Source organism: Papio anubis, chromosome 14, assembly GCF_008728515.1.
Source record: "Papio anubis isolate 15944 chromosome 14, Panubis1.0, whole genome shotgun sequence".
NCBI lineage: Eukaryota > Metazoa > Chordata > Mammalia > Primates > Cercopithecidae > Papio > Papio anubis.
In genome coordinates this window covers 47,084,867-47,101,290 of record NC_044989.1, presented here as the reverse complement: position 1 = coordinate 47,101,290, position 16,424 = coordinate 47,084,867, and the positions used below count along the sequence as shown (strand labels likewise).

The following is a 16,424-nucleotide window of genomic DNA, read 5'->3' as shown; positions in this document are numbered from 1 at the left end:
TTTCTGGCTTCCCATAACACAGGGCTTCACAAACTTTTCCTTAAAAATCCAGATAATAAATACCTTCAACTCTGCAGAGGTATCTGTTGCAATGACTCAACTCTGCTGCTGTTGTTCAGTGAATGAGTGTTGCTGTGTTCCAATAAATCTTTATTTACAAAAACAGACCACTGGCCGGAGAGCTGTAGTTTATCAACCCCTGACAGTGTTTCCCACTGACAAAATCACACAAGAGCAAATGCAAGATCTACATTATGCTTATATTGTTCCCTGATATACCAGTCATGTTGGAACAGGTTCTCATTTCCAAAACAAGCATCATGGCAGAACAGACTGAACTTGATTGGCTGTTATGAGAGGGAAATGACCTAGTGCCTGTAAAGTCCCAAGTCACTGAGAGATTGGTGGCCCATGGATGTTTGTGATTATTATTAGCTATGTTTTATGGTTGTTGTTGGCATTACATTTGACTATTTATGTGATACACTTAGAACAGTGCTTGTGGCCAGGTGTGGTGGCTCACCCCTGTAATCTCAGCACTTTGGGAAGCTGAGGCGGGTGGATCACCTGAGGTCAGGAGTTCAAGACCCGCCTGACCAACATGGGGAAACCCCATCTCTACTAAAAATACAAAATTAGCTGGGCATGGTGGCACATGCCTGTAATCCCAGCTACTTGGGAGGCTGAGGCAGGAGAATCACTTGAACCTAGGAGGTGGAGGTTGCAGGAGCGAAACGCCATCTCAACAACAACAATGAAAAGGACAGTGCTTGCAATTTAGTTATTTTTTAAAGACTCCTTTTTGGAGTAGTTTTAGGTTCACGGCAAAATTGCGAGGAAGGTGCAGAGCTTTCCCATATACCCCCTGCCCTCACACTTGCATAGCCTCCCGTACTACCACTATCCCACTCCCACCCCCAGAGTGGTGCATTTGTTATAATTGATGAACCTACAATGACGAATCATCACGCAAAGTCTGTATGTTACATTAGGGTGCACTCTTGGTGCTGCACATTCAATGGTTTTGCACTAATGCATACTGACATGTATCCATCATTATAGTATCATACGGAATAGTTTCACTGCCCTAAATATCCTCTAGCCTGCACCTATTCATCTTTCCCATCCCGCTAACTTCTGATAACCACTGATCTTTTTACTGTTTCCATAGTTTTGCCCTTTCCAGAATGTCATATAGTTGGAATCATTCAGTAAGGAGCCTTTCAGATTGGTTTCTTTCACTTAAAACCTAGCAATTTAAAAAAAAAAAGCAGCCACCATTTTCATCAAATCTAAGACCTATAGCTTATAAAATTGTGGTAAAATACACATAAAATTTACCGTCTTAATCATTTTACAGTGCACAATTTGGCAGCAGTTAGTACATCCACAGTGTTGTGCAGCCATCACAGCTGTATCGTTTCAGAACATTTTTATTATCCCCAAAGGAAACCCCATTCTTATCAGGTAGTCATCCCCCTCCTCCGTCTCCTAGTCTCTGGAAGATACTTTAAAAAAAAAAAATCACTTCTTCAAACATTTGAGATTACACAGTACTTACAATCAAAAACGTCTTTTTCTTTTTCTTTTTTTTTTTTTCAGGGCAGGGTCTCACTCTGTTGCCCAGGCTGGTGTGCAGTGGCACATTCACAGCTCATTACAGCCTCGACTTCCTGGACTCAAGTGAGCCTCCCACCTCAACCTCCCTGGTAGCTGGGACCACAGGCATGTACCACCACACCTTGCTAATTTTTGTATTTTTTATAGAGATGGGGTTTCTCCATGTTGCCCAGGCTGGTCTCAGGCGATCCGCCCACCTTAGCCTCCCGAAGTGTTGGGCTTACAGGTGGTATGAGCCACCACACCCAGCCCCCAAAAAATCTTATAATTGTTGTTTATCCTATGGCGTTCCCACATAGTTGTCATTGCCTGAATAAGCATAAATTTGGTCTTTGCTCTTTAGAGCTATGAGTTCTAACCGAATGCATAATTTTGTCATTCCTACATATTTTATGTGTTGAGTTTAACTGCCTCTAAACTGCCTTCAAGAATGCTATGGCTCAACAAAGAAATGAAGATTCGTTGAATGTGAAGAAGAACGTGAAACCAAGCGGCAGGGCATAAACTCGATATTAATGGGCAAATATTCACCAACAGAGGCACTGCCAGAGTCTGTGCCTCTTCCAGAATCACAACCAGGTACTTTATGGGACAGGAAAGGAAGATATAAACAGATGAAGTTGTGCTATGTTTTGTTACTGAGATATGTCTGAAAAGACGGCATGTCACATATCAAGCAAGGCAACCAAGGGCCAGAGGAATTGTGAAATCCCTTGGAATAGCTAATAAACGATTTCAAAGTAAAGGGAGGTTGGTGTATCTGGTTCATGTATCACGTGAGACTATCGTTAAGGTATTATGATTCAGTTTAATGGTAGTATATTTTTTCTTGAGAGTACATAAAATAACAGTACATATTACAATTGATAGCACCTTAAAATGATAATATAACATTATTATCATCATCACATTGCATTGTTATTTCCACTTACTTGTCTGTTCCTCCCACTGAACTGTCAATGTTTTGAAGAAAAGGAATCTCTCTTATTTGCTACTGTATCCTCAATGCCTTGACAAATGTCTGGTATGTAGCAGGAGCCAACAAATGAACAAACACAATTTATTTGGGAGATGAAGCTCACAAATTTAATTAGTCTTAACACCTGGTTTTAAGGTTGCTGTGAAAATTAAATGAAAAACAGCTTTTAAAACCTCACCTATTACAGGGCTTGGCACAAAGTAACTACTCAATAAAGACTCATTGGTTGGTTGTTGTTTTTGTACCAGTTAGGATAGTATTTGGCTAAAGTGACAGAAGACCCAAAATATAATGGTGTAAACGAGAGAGAAGTTGATTATCCCTTCAGATAAGCAAAGTGTAGAAGTAAACATCCCAGGTATGGGAAGATACATGACCACCAGCATCTCAAGTTCCTTAGTTGTATTATTGTGCCATTCTCACACACAGCATCCACCTTATGGCCCAAAATGGCTGTTTGAGCTCCAGCCATCATGTTCACATTTCAGTTGGAAGGAAGTAGAAAAGGACGGCAGAAGAATGGTACCTCACCATTTATCAATACTTTCTCAGAGTCGCAATGACACTCTGTTTAGCTCCCATTGATCAGAACTTGACTACATCTAACATATGGTGTCTAGAAAATTCAGGCTTTTGTTCCTACACACTTTAGATGTTCAAAAAACAAGCAACTGTTACCAGGACAGACCCCAAAGCTTGGAAGGGGAGGGTTTGGAGTGTGCACTTCCTCATGCCTGCTCCAGGTGGCTCACCACTTGTGGATCCCCTTGGGTGGGCATGGGATGTAGGGGGTGAAGGCACACAGATAGTCCTAGGATGTGAGACAGTGACAGGAAAAATTGGGGGAGGGCAGACCTGGATTGTCCCAGTGCCTGTTCCCCTCCCACCCCCACCAGGAAGCACCCTGTGTCAGTGTCCTGTGCTAGCCAGGGGCCACTCCTGGGACCTCTGAGCCTACTATAGTCAAGTCAGCAGGTTGCTAGGCTGACTCTGGAACAGGTCAAGCCCTCGGGGGCATATGCCTTCTTCACATTGCTGTGGGAGTCTCTGTGGCAGAAGCCAGAGGCCACAATAGGTGAGGGTGTAGAGGGGTGCAGAGTGCAGGGCAGGGTTGACCTTGGTCCAGGTCAGGCCTGGAGTCTCACCAGGCTGCTGCCTCTCCTACAGAGGGGCCAACAAGGTTGAAATACCATCTGAGTCATCTTGGGCTGCCACAACAAAATATGGTAGACCAGGTGGCTTTAAACAATCAGGGTTTGTTCCTCACAGGGTTCTGGAGACTGGGAAGTCCAAGATCATGGTGCTGTCTGATTCAGTTTCTGGTGAGGGCTCTCTGTCTGGCTTGCAGTTGGCTGTCTTCTTGTTGTGTCCTCACATGGCAAGGCAGACAGCACTCTGGCTTCTCTTCCTCTTCTCATAAGGGCACTAATCCCATCATGGGGGCCCCACCCTCATGATCTCATCTAAACCTAATTGCCTCCCAAAGGCCCCATCTTCAAATACCATCACCTTGGGGGTTAGGGCTTCACCTAATCTCCAACATGCATTCCATAGCAGACATCTTATTCCATCTGGACCCCTGCTTTGGCCCTGGGTTCCTGCTTTGTCCCTATACTTGGCTGTCCCTTCAGGACATGCCCCATGGCTGGTGGACTTCTGCTCTAGAAGTGTCGGGCAGGGGAGCTGCACCAGGCTGGTGCCTCTGCTGAATGCACAGAGACTGCCCTGGAGGCGGGAGGGTGGCAGCTGCGAGGGTAGGCAGACCCTGCAGCCACATGTCAAGCTGACCAGGTTTTATTGTGATGATAAAACCACATAGTGCCTTCTCTTTCCGTTTTTTTCATGAGATTGCTGCAAAGTGGGTTGTTAAGAGGAGAACTCTGGAGGGGAAGGAGAGTCCGAGAACTGGTCAGAGAGAGACAGGACAAAGAGGCACAGAGTGAGAGGGAGGCAGAGAGTGGCATGAGGACCTGGAGAGAGTGGGGGACACAGGCATAGACACAGAGAAAGAAGGAGCCAGAGATAGAAAACAGAGTGACAAGGTGGCAGAGATCCAGAGACACATGGAGAGGTGAGGTCAGTAACGCAGTGCAGAGAGCACTTGAGGCAAGTGAGGCAGGACAAGGAGGATGGGGAGGACGGGGCATTGGGGGAGGGGAGGCAAAGGGCACGGGGGCCTCATCCTTCTCAGAGGCCCCTTCCCCAACCCAACCCATCCCAAGAGAGGCAGAAACAGCAGCACCCAGGGCAGAGCTGCCCACTGGGCATCCGTGTCTCCCCACACTCTTACCTGGCTGCCTGTCTCCTCCAGCCCAACACCTCACCTCCAAGTTAGGGGACCAGGGCTTGAGTGAGGAGGGCTGTAGGACCCCGAGGTCCCAGCTCACAGGGTGGCTGATCTCATGGGTGCAGTATGGCCAGGCCTACAGGCTGGGGATGAGGACCTCTGAAGCCCCTCGTAGCCCCCAGGCTGCCTGGACTGCAGTGAGGACTCACTCACACTTATGTGCTGTCGGCAAGGAGATAAGATGAAGGCTCAGGGCTGACAGGGTGGTGAAGAGAGTGCTCAGATCACCCTCAGACATCAGCGATGAGTCACCTTCCCTTGGGAGAATGTGGGCTTCCTGACCCAGGTGGCTGTGAAACATGCCCACCGTGAAGTGGATCAGTGGCCAGGCTGTTCCCTGAGAGCAGTCCCTGCAGGGCAGGGCAGGACCCAGGGTCCAGGCCTGGCAGGGGCAGGGAGGTGGCTTCCCTAGGACAGAAGTTCTGCTGGGGAGCCCCAGACGGCAGGAGCTTGGTTCTGGACCCAGGATTGGATGTGACCAGAAGCGACCAGGCAGGGCAGGAGACTAGTGTGTGTGCGTGCATGTGTGTGTGTGCACACATGTATGTGTGTTTGCATGTGTGAGTGTATGAGAGTGTGTGTGTGCATGTGTGTGAGTGTAAGCGTGTATGAGTGTTAGTGTGTGTCAGAGTGTATATGTGTGTTTGTGCCTGTGAAAGTGTGTGAATGTGCATGACTGTGTGTATGTGAGTGTCTGGGTGTATATGTGTGTATGTGAGCATGTATGAGTCAGTCTAGCGCCAGCGCTGTGCACACATACACTGTGTGTGTTTGTGTGTGTGTGGTGTGTGTAGGGGTGCTGGCTGTCAGGGGATCACAGAAAATAGGACAGGAAAACCCACCATAAGCCAGAGGGTGAGGACGGAGGAGAAGCAAGTTCACCTGCAGGAGCGGGCGGGGCCACCTCCTCCCTCTGCCTGCTTCCCCACGCGTCCTCAAGTGAGTGTCGGAGCGAGGCCCTTGGCACTGGCTCTGAGCCATCATGGGGAGTGGCTGGAGCTGCTGCGGCACCTCCTCAGGAAGTTCCCTGGAGCAGGGAAAGGTAACAGTGTTGTTCATAAACGAAGATGGTGATGAGGGAGGCTGGGGCTGACAGGTCCTCCGAGATCGGCTGGTCTGACCCTTGCAGTGTATAGAGAGGGGCAGGCACTCGCCCAGGTCCATCTCCTGACGCCCTGTTGGCTACCCTTCCACCGCCTCACAGCGTCTCTCCTCCGACTTGCCCATGTCTTTCCTGTCTCGTCTCAATGGCTCTCACAACAGCCCTGAGATGTGGGTAGGGTTGTTCCCATTTTACCAGTAGGAAAACTGAGGCCCAGTAGGTGACCTGCACACACTCGGGCCATCTGAGGCAGAGCTGGGCTAGCACTGACAGGGGTCTGGGCTCCCTGCTCAGCGCTCTCTCCACCTCGGCTGTGATGAGGCGGCTCATCTTCCACGGTGGGTGGCCCTCACTAAGCTCACATCCCCAGGCTTCCCTCCCCACCTCTCAGCCCCAGGCAGAACCTCCCTGTTGTGGCAGAGAAGGCGGTCAACTCTGAGTGGAGCCCCCACTCTGTCTCTCTGACTGGACCACTCCTTCATCTGAGAGATTCATTCCTTTGGCAGAAGTCTTCTTTTCCATGAGCCACTCTTAAATCTGCCCCCGCTTCCTCACCGTCTGCCCCAAGCCATCCTCAGTTCCTGACACCTCAGTGTGGGTGAGTGTGTCAGCCACTAGCCTTCCGTGGCAGGAGGCTTTGGGGGAGCCACAGCACGGTGACGCACGGGTTAATGTGCAATGAGAATATTTTAGATCTGAGTTATCCTTCCAAGACTGGAACATGTGGCTGCCAGAGGCCAGAGGGCACTGGTTCCCGAAGAGGGGAAAGGAAAGGGAGAAGAGTATTGAAAGGGCAGAGAAGATGGCAGGGTGGGGCAAGGACAACCTAGCAGAACTCGAGACATCCTAAGGGCTGGCCTTAGCAGGCCACTGCCCTCTGATGCACAGGGTCAGTCCCTCCCAGGCCCTGGAAGCCCACTTTTGCCCTCTCAGGAGCCCCCGCCCCCAGCACGTTTCTGCAGCACCAGTAACACGTTTCTATTTACCCCTGATTCCCCTGTGTGGCCCGTTCCACCCCACCAAAGTGGGCCTGCGCACCAGATGTGTCCCTCACTCCACTAGGAGATGTGTGGGAGACAGGGGCAGTCCCATTACCTCATCCCCTAGACCCCAGGCTAGGGGATCCCGGAAACAGGATGGCAGGGCCCTGAATTCATCAACCACCTGCAAACCTGCCCATCTGGGTTGGGTGCCCAAATCCTGTTTGGGGCCAGCTGGGCCAGGGCCCTTGCATAGACAGCACTCAAGAAGGAAGGGCAGCCCAGAGGAGAGGCCCAAGGGTGGCCAGTGAGCAGCCAGAGGGTGACACCGTGGGTAGCTGCCCTCCCCTGCAAGGCAGCCTTTTTAGTTTGTCAAGTGGAGTCAGATGGGTGGGGGAATGGCGGGGGCGGCGCTCAGTTCTGAGGCCTGGAGAGGCTGAAACGGCTCTGCCTTCAGGGCTTTTGCAGAAGCGCATCCTTCCCAGAGCAACCAGATGAAACTCAGCGGCCCTTAGGACAACCGCTTCCCTCAATGAACCTCCTCCCAAGAAGCTAGCTGTTGTGCCAGTTAGCCACCACCCCAGACAGAGTCCCTGCATGGGGCAGAGTTTCCGAGCAAGCCATCCAGGAGAGGCCAGCCCCCTCCTGCCCGCTATCTGGTTGCCTCTCAATTCCCGGTCTAAGCCCTTGGAGCAGGTCGTAGATGTGGTTTTGCAAATCACCTGGCACCAGTCATAATAGCTTTATGCGGAAAGAACTGCCTGGACCCTTTCTTTCCTCCAAGGAGCTCTGAGAGAGGCAGGTGCCAGAGCTCCTCGGGATGACACCTGCCTCTCTCAGAGCTCCTTTGGTATCCTGGATCTCAAGGCAGGATTTCTTCATTCATTCAGTAAACATTTATTGAGTGCCTGCTGTGTACCAGGCTTTGATAATGCAGGGGATATACAGTCCTTGGCTCTGCAAGGTTACTCCTTGCAGAGCCTTAGGAGTAACCCATGATTACAATCAAATTGGCGAGAACAGGGAGTTTTGGGAGCTCTTGGGGATCCTGATTCAGTACTAGGGGTCAGGGAAGATCGCCTTAGAACATGGACACCTAAGACAACGGCCGAATGATGTTCGTTAAGCAAGAGGGGAGCAGGGAAGAGCCTTCCAGGTAGAGAGGATGGCCTTGCAAAAGTGGGTATGGTGCTTTCCAGAAACTGCTCCCAGAGCAGGCGCTGGAGAGAGAGGGACGCGGAGATACCCAAGAGCCACTCACAGAGGGCCTTGCAAGCCTGGCGTGTTTACACCTGTCTCCAGTCTTCAGCCAGAATTTTTCTGGGCCTCCAACTCCAGCAGGAAATCCAGTGGGAAAGAGTTATTTCCTGCCCTCAGAGAGAAGAAAACAAAAACCCCAGCAATTTCTGCCTAACCCCAGAATGTGAAAGTTGACTCCTGCTGGCTGGGGTGACAGAGGATGAGAGACTTTTCTCTTTCAAAAACAGCGCTTATGCTTTTCTGTTTAGAAAGGTAACACGCGCCCTATGTAGAAAAGTGTACAGAGGAAGGTAAAATCACTTAGAATCTTCATGTGGAGATAACCAATAAAATATTTTGTTTTTCCTTCCAGTCTTTTTTTTTTTTTTTTAATGCACTTTTGCATTTGTTACATAGCTGTGGCAAAACTATATAATGCAATTTATTACCTGTCTTGTTCCCTTAATGTCTGTTTTAATGTTATTACAAATTCTTCGTGGTGTTTTTTTTTCAAACGGAGTCTTGCTCTGTTGCCTAGGCTGGAGTGCAGTGGCGCAATCTCAGCTTACTGCAACCTCTGCCTCCCGGGTTCAAGCGATTTTCCTGCCTCAGCCTCCTGAGTAGCTGGGACTACAGACGTGCGCCACCACCCCTGACTAATTTTTGCATTTTTAGTAGAGATGGGATTTCACCATGTTGGTCAGGCTGGTCTTGAACTCTTGACCTCAGGTGCTCCACCCGTCTCAGCCTCCCAAAGTGTTGGGATTACAGGGGCGTGAACCACTGTGCCCAGCCAAATTCTTCATTTTTAAGGGCTGTATAGTATGCTGCCATATGGCTGTATCATAGTTTACTGACGTTCCCTCCTGGGCACCCTTCCCATTGTGGTTTTCCTGGACTTTTCTAGGGTTCCCCCTCAGCCCACAAGACCCCAGCCCTCAGCAGCCCCAGAACAGCAGTGCCAGAGCCAGCCAGGCTTTGGAGTCACCTGCGGGGGCTGGGGAAGGCTCACAGGCTTCGAATAAGAATTGAGAATGTGGGGCTGGGCGTCTACATTTTTAAAAAGCCCCTCAGGATGCTGTGAAGCCACTCCCACATCAGCATTTGGAAGATGCCGTTTTAAAACCTTCTAGGCTGCATAGCACCTGCATAGCCACATGGATTTGATATAGCTCATTTTAAATTAGACAAATCACACCTATTTTGCAGAATTGCTGGGAAAAATAGAGATATGACTTGTGAAGCTCAGGGTCTGGCATACCTTAGGTGCTCAAAAAAATTGTGACTGCAGTTGTCATAATTCCAGGCAGAAGTCTTTGCATTGTGTCCCACTCAGAAGGACACTCTTGGTTCCTATACCCATCCCAGGAAGGGATTGTCTGCCTTAGGACCCAGTTCTCCTCATTCTCTTTTGCATCAAATACAGAATCTATGCTCACCTTTTCACGAACACATCTACTGTAGGGCAGTCAATAGAAAAAATCAAGCTGGGAGCAGTGCCTCATGCCTGCGTAAATTGGTGGCTCATCCCAGCACTTTGGGAGGCTGAGGCGGGAGGATTGCTTGAGGTCAGGAGTTCGAGACCAGCCTGGGCAACATAGTGAGACCTCATCTCTACAAATAATAAAAGTAAAAAAAAAAATTAGCTATTGTGGTGGTTCACACCTGTAGTCCTAGCTACGAGGGAGGTTGAGGCCAGAGGATCGCTTGAGCCCAGGAGTTGGAGGCTGCAGCATGAGCTATGATCATACCATCACGCTCCAGCCCGAGTGACAGAGACTCTGTCTCAAAAAAAAAAAAAAGTGACCCAAATCAGAACACATTGCCCATGAGCCAGAATACGTATAGTCAGGACTGTTCCGTATCGCATATGGTATTAGATGACCAGGAAGGACCTGCAATGGGTGGAGAGGTTCTAAACAGACGGTGAGGGGCTGTCGGAATCCCTCCTCCTATCTAATCAAGGAGGAGGTCAAACGTGAGGAAGGAAAAGAGGGAAATTAACCTTTATGAAAGTGTCAGCTCCAAGTGTAGTGTGGTTGTCGTGGTACAAACCAGTGGCACAAACTGTTACTGGTTGCTGATGAGCTGAGCACAGACATTGAGAGTGAGCACCTAGAACAATTTTACAGCGATTTTACATTGACATTACCACGGTACCCAAGTGTGTGATCGTTTTTTTGGAAAATAACTTTTATTGCATTTTACAAAAGCATTGATCTGTGACTGATTATATATTTTAAAAATTGATTCTTCACCACAGAGAGCTTGAGAGGCACTGACTTAGAGACTGATATTATGAGATCTCACACCACCTCTGCAGGGTCTTGAATTAGGGATTCCGTCACTTCTCCTATTGCCCCTCTCAGGAAGACAGCACCCATCCCATGCTTGCTTGCCAGGCTTTGGCCAGAGGAAGGCAGCCCTGTTCCCGGGTCCTCCATCCCACATCAACCACAAGGCAGGGGTCAAGACTCCCCAGGAAGAACCCAGGCAGAGTTTGGAGGATCTAGATTTCCCTAGGAGGACAGGGGTGTGAGACCCCCAGGACAGACCGATGTAGGGGGACTGGCATGTTCCTGAAGCTTTACGGGAAGGAAATTCCCTAGATAACTTCTGCCCTTCGGTTTAGAATCACCCCTCCTCATCAGGGAGCTTTCTCTTGTGTCTGATCTCAGTCCCTGCTGCTGGAGCTGAAGTCCTGCTCCATGCTGAGGCTGGTGCTAGCTGCTCTGGGGGCACATGCAATGGAGATATTTTTGTTAAGCACTTACTCTCATTAACTCATTTACTTTTCCTATGATCTCATGAGATAGGTCCTATTTTTATCCTCATTGCACAGGAGAATCTCAAGGAGGTTAAGGGACTGGCTTAAAATCACACAGCTAATAAGTAGGTTGGCCTCCAGCCTGCCCTACTCCAGGACCTGAGCCCCGAACCACAGTCTGACACTGTGACCTGCTTTCAAGAAGCTTACAGTGTAGTTGGGTCTATGAGACCCTTGAAGAATCCCAGCAGAAGCAGGTAGTCCAGAGTGTGTGGCCCAGGAACCTAGAGGAAGGAGGGACTCTGGGAGGAGGCAGCCAGCCCCAGGCCTTGCTCCTGGCTCCCCGTGCTCCCTTGGGAGGATGCTCATATCCTGTGTTTCTGCCTCCTCCCTCCCCAGATGTGATCTCACTCCTCCTCTCCCTGGAGGCCTCAGAAAAGTGGCTATTGTCTCCTCCCACACAGAGAGCTTGGGGACCCATGAGACCCTTCTCACTCTTTCGGGGGCAGCTCAGGTTCCCAGCAGTGGTAGGGTTGGGTGGTGCCCCTCAGCCTTCCAACTGTACCTTTTATATGGGTTTTTCCTTCCAGAAGGGTCTGCATTAGGAATCTAGAGGAAGGAGCCCTGCTGGAGTCCTTCCTCTTTCCCATTCTCCTGTTCCCTACCCCCTACTTCTGGTATTCCCTGCTCTTTGGATGAGGCAGAACAGGGCAGAGCAAGTGATATCAGGAGAGCCCAGCCAGTGTCCTGCTGTCTTAAGCTCTCAGTGGCGAGTCACTGAAACTCTCAATGTGCTCATCCAATAAAGGGGAGTTTGATGATCCAATAGGAAATGGCTGTGGAAGCTCTGCTAGCTCTAAGTGGCTCTGTCTGGTTTGGCTTCCCTCTCATTCTAGGCTTATTCAATTCTTTTTTTTTTGTTTTGTTTTAGATGGAGTTTTGCTCTTTTGCCCAGGCTGGAGTGAAGTGGCACGATCTCGGCTCACGGAAACTTCCGCCCCCCTGGGTTCAAGCGATTCTCCTGCCTCAGTCTCCCGAGTAGCTGGGATTATAGGTGCCTGTCACCATGCCCAGCTAATTTTTTAATTTTTTAAATTTTTAGTAAAGACGGGGTTTCACCATGTTGGCCAGGTTAGTCTTGAACTCCTGACCTCAAGTGATCTACCTGCCTCGGCCTCCCAAAGTACTAGAATTATAGGCGTGAGCCACTGCGCCTGGCCGACTCACTCAATTCTTCCAGCCTCCAAAGCTCGGCTCAAGTCCACTGCCTCCAGGAAGATGTCTCTGACTACACAAGTCTGGACCCAGTCCTCAGCCTGGAGGGGTAATTGTCCACACTTAGTGACACGAGGCTGTGTTCCATCAGCCCTAGAGAGCCATGGGGACACCAGCCAACCCTATCATGACCACGGGCTGGAATCTGCCATGCTGCCCCACAGCCCCAGGCCCCACACAAGCTCAGGCCTGCTCTGCTCAGAACTTCTATGCTTTAGGACTTGATGGTTTTTCATGTGCTTTACCTGGGATCACCAGATATGGGGGAATCTCTTAACTCAAAGGGAGACAGTTTGAGAAGAGATCTTTGTTCTTCTCACCACGCTGGTGAGGAAACTAAGGAAGGACCTGGGCAAAGTCACAGAACTGGTTTATGGATTGCAGAGTCAGGACTCGACCCGAGTTCGATGCTCCCAATATCCCGCAGGCTGCCACATTTGCCCAGGGCCTGAAGAAAGCCACACAACACAAGCGTGTGCACCTGGGGCTCATTAGACCTCTCAGTGGGCTTTTGCCTTTTCTTTGCTTCACCAATTGCTCCTCCTGGCATTCCCAACCTCTCCCAGAACCCTCCCGCAGCCCCACAGGGAGCCGGGCAGAGACAGTGATGGCTGGAACAGACCCTACACACTACATATATGGGGATCCCAGGCCGCAGCGGGTGCGGCTTTGCTCTTGGCAGGACAAACAGTCCTGGTTCCGAAAGGCCCCAGCGGCCAGGACAGAGTTTTAAATAGCCAGCGACAGGCCGATTGTGAGGCCCGGTTTAAATTAGTTGTCAGGGCTTCATTGAATCAGGTTTAATCGTTGATTGGTGCTGAAATGATGAATGAGATGTGGCTTTAAATAGGAAGCATAAGTGTTTCAACCTCACCCTGGGCTGGAACTGCAGGCATGATCTGGTGTCCTCTTATTCAAGGAGTTCTCTGGAGGAGGAGAGGCAAGAGGAGGAGTGACTGAGCGGCCTGGGCTGGCCTGGGCTGCTGCACCTGTTTCTGGGTGGGCTAGTGTTCCAGGACAGACATAAGGATCACCTGATGGAGGCTCAGGGAAGTAAGGTCTCAATAATTCAATCAATCAATCCTTCTTCAACCCATCTGTCCACCATTTTCCTTACAATCCTTTGACCAAGGGTGCTTATTCCCATCTGTGCCTTTGGAGGGGTCCCCAGACCAATCTTGCTGGAGTTGACAGAGGAAGTGGGGGGACAAGGCAGAGAGGAAAAGTCCACCATTCTTGGGAGGTCCTGCATTTGGAACTCATTCTGTCCCTCATCAACTGTATGGCTTTGAAAAGTCATATGAGCTCTCTGAGCCTCAGTTTCCACATCTGTAAACTAAGACAAAGCTTGCCCTGCCTCCCTCCTCCAAGGAGCTGTTGAGGGATCATGAGGGTTAAGGTGGGAAGGCGCTCTGAAAACTGTGATCGCTGCATTACTGAAGACTGATCGGCACCTCCCCTGCCTGGCCCTGGGCCAAGCTGGGGTCAATGGAGGGTGGAGTGTGAATGGGGAAAGGGAGCCCTCTATGTGCCTTTTGGAGCCCATGGACTCCCCTCACTGGCCCCCAAAAGGTCACTGCCTACTCAGTGGTGGTTTGGTACCTTCCCCAGGGTTGCTGGACAGTTCCAGTTCTCTGGGCCAGGGCCGGGTTCCCCACCCACCCTTCTCACCTGGGACCTCCCTGGTGGGTTCCCCCGGCTGCATCTTCCATCTCCAGCTTCCTCTCCACTTGGCCCCTGGAGCCAAGTGGGGCAGTCAGAAGAAAGGGCAAGAGAAGCCCCACAGAGCCAGGGTTGTAAACGCCAGTCTTCTTGGTAGAGGAAGCTGGAGGGCTGATTTCTGGGTTTGCCTCTCAAAGCTGGAAGAATGACAGCAGGTGGGAAGGAAGGACCAGCCACTGGTGAGGGAAAGCTGGGTAGCTCCAAGAAGGCACTGGAAACCTCCACAGTGGTGTTCCTGGGGCTCAGGGCTGCAGCAGCTGCTGCTAGTAATACCCTCCTGAGAGGGCCAGGTAGTAACCCTCATACCCATGTCAGCTGGCTCCTGCTACCCCTGGCTACACCAGACTCAGCAGAGTCCTCTTCATTAAGAAGGCAACTGTCCTGAAATGCCACATTCTTCATGATGTCACTCCCCGAGTTGGTTAGCAGCTCCCCATGGCCTGTGGGGTGGCGCCAAAGCCCCTGAGCTCACCTATGACAGTCCTCATGGTCAGCTCCACCTGTGGGTTTCCCCTCTCCACTTGTACTTTCAGCGGCAGAGGGGTGCACTGAGTGGACACAGGATTCCACACTGGAGTCCAAGCTCACATGTCTTGTTTTTGTTTTTTGAGACAGGGTCTTGCTGTGTCGCAGGCTCGCCCGTCTTGTCTTTGCTCCCTCACTAGCTGTTATCTGGTCCCAGCCTCCTCACCTGCTGGCATGAGGAATATTTGCCCCAGAGCAGGGCCATGAAGGGTTGGGAGGGGCTGGGAGTAGTTGGGAGATGGCCCCAGGACAGCAGCACAAGGTGCACCTGAGGAGCTCAGGAAGGGTGTGTTCAATTTCTTTCCTCAACTTGCAGGCTTGGTGGGATTGTTCAAGGAAAGAATCTACAGGGGGAAATGTGCTTCTGAAAACTTTTAAGAACTACACAAATTCTGGCCTCAGGAGCCCCCTTCTCCTGGATTTCAAGCAAAGGGGACTGTGCACTCCAGTAGGGCCTCCCAGCTGAGGTGTGGGCCACCTTCCTCCACCCCCAACATCCTCCGATTCCTACCAATTTCTCTCCCACCCTCCAGATCAGTGGCCTTCGGTTCCCTGTGGACACTAGCAGTCCTTTCTGCACCTGCACACCTTCTCTGCTCTCTGTCTTTGAGATGTGTGCCATTTCATCTTCTACCCTCAGCTGTGTTTTGAGTGTTACCACCTCCAGGATGGGGGATTTGAATCACCCTTGTTATGTTGTAAAGGGTGGGAAGACTCCAGCTGACCCCAGGGTGCATGTGGAGGTAAAAAAGAGATAAAACACTTTTCTTTTGTTTTTTTGTTTTTGGTTTTGGTTTTGGATTTTGGAGACAGAGTCTCACTCTGTCACCCAGACTGGAGTGCAGTGGCGTGATCTCGGCTCACTGCAACCTCCACCTCCCAGGTTCAAGCAATCTTCCCACCTCAGCCTCCCAAGTAGCTGGGACTACAGGCGTCCACCACCACACCTGGCTACTTTTTTTGTATTTTTAGTAGAGACAGAGTTTCACCATGTTGGCCAGGCAGTCTCGAACTCCTGACCTCAAGAGATGCACCTGCCTCAGCCTCCCTAAGTGCTGGGATTACAGGCGTGAGCCACTGAACCTGGCCAATGAAATACTTGTCTATTTTTATGGGTTTTTTTTTTTTTTCTCTTTAGCTTAAAAAAGTTTGTTGGGGCTGGGGAGTGGCCTACAGAGGAGATGCTTTTGAAGAGAAAAACATCACAACCCTGAAAATTCTGGTGAAGGACAGAAGGCTCAGGAAACAGGCTCCCCAAAAAGGTGGTCAGGGTGCCAGAGCGCGTGACCTGCTTTTCACGGTTTCTGAGCCCTCTCTGCCTGCATCATTGTGCGTTCCTCCCAGACATGTGAAGCTGGCATTATTGGAATGCCCACTTGCGTTGATGGAAACGAAAGTAGGTATTGTAATTCCCACTCCATAGAAAAGGAGCCAAGGTTTGGAGAGGTTAAATACTATCGATGATAAAACGACAATAGCTACCATTGGCTGAGAGCTAATTGTGTGCAGGCTCTCGGGGAAGTGCATTTGAGACATCCTCTCATTGAGTCCCTTAGCCATCTGGCAACGTAGACACAATCGCCCCCATTTGATGGAAACTCAGAGATGTTAAGAAATGAGTCCACATTTAGGAAGTGGCAGGGCTGGTTCTAGGACAAGGACAGGGGCAGCCAAGGGTCATCTGGGGCCACCTTCTCATCTCTGAAGAACAGACATGGCCAAGGGCAGAGCTCTGGCTTTCCTCCCTCTGCCTGGAGTTAGATTTAGGACTTATAGGACCCATAGATGAAAGTGACAGAGAGGTAGGTTTCAGTTCAACCCCTAAAAACATTTTAGATGAGACTTTCCTTAGAAATAAGGAACACCCA

At 50.3% G+C, this 16,424-nt stretch overlaps 1 protein-coding gene across 2 annotated transcripts in view; it reads right to left on the bottom strand.

Moving 5' to 3' along the window:
• Nucleotides 1–16,424, bottom strand: part of SOCS5 (suppressor of cytokine signaling 5) — a 162,859-nt gene that overhangs the window by 28,513 nt on the left and 117,922 nt on the right. The gene's annotated exons all lie outside the window — the stretch shown is intronic.